The sequence below is a fragment of the Nanorana parkeri genome, unplaced genomic scaffold (genome assembly GCF_000935625.1).
Source record: "Nanorana parkeri isolate BGI_ZX_2015 unplaced genomic scaffold, ASM93562v1 scaffold419, whole genome shotgun sequence".
Lineage (NCBI taxonomy): Eukaryota > Metazoa > Chordata > Amphibia > Anura > Dicroglossidae > Nanorana > Nanorana parkeri.
This window is the reverse complement of record NW_017306687.1, coordinates 81,063-81,625: the sequence shown is the minus strand read 5'-3', so window position 1 is coordinate 81,625 and position 563 is coordinate 81,063. Positions and strand designations below refer to the sequence as shown.

General features: G+C 42.6%; 1 protein-coding gene across 1 annotated transcript in view; it reads right to left on the bottom strand.

Moving 5' to 3' along the window:
• The window catches only part of MATN3 (matrilin 3), a 27,161-nt gene that overhangs the window by 9,926 nt on the left and 16,672 nt on the right, over nucleotides 1-563 (bottom strand). The gene's annotated exons all lie outside the window — the stretch shown is intronic.

Below are 563 nucleotides of genomic sequence, written 5' to 3'. Positions count from 1 at the left end.
TTAAAGAATTCAGCTTTTATATACACTGATCCTTATTTGTAGAGCATTTAGAGCTCATGCTGACAACCCTACACTATTATGTATATGGGTATCACCCATCTTATTTCTTATACGAGTTTCCTATCAGTGAATATGGGGAGAAATGTTAGTCTGTGGAGCAACAATGCAAAAAGTGCCTACTGCATATGCCCTTTCAAGGCAAAGGTGTCATGGGGGTTTACGGTGTGTAAGAGTACTCATCATTTCATAATTTACCCCAACTTGCAGTGTGTGGTTAGCTGCCACTTTTAGTATTCAGTGTGTGGGTGGGGGGGGGGGGGGGGGCGCCCGAGTTTTGTCTTGCCTAGGGCAGCCCCAAACCTAACACCAGGGTAGCCATATTGGTTGATTACATACTTAGGCTCTACTTCCTACTTTATAGTACTATGCAGCTTCATGCAATACAAGACAATGAGTCTTCTGACCCAGTGAAAATGACGGACCCTTGGGGAGGGGAAGGAAGGCAGAGTAAACATTTGCTTTATCCATTGGATAATCTATATCTCTATATTTAAATGAATGGT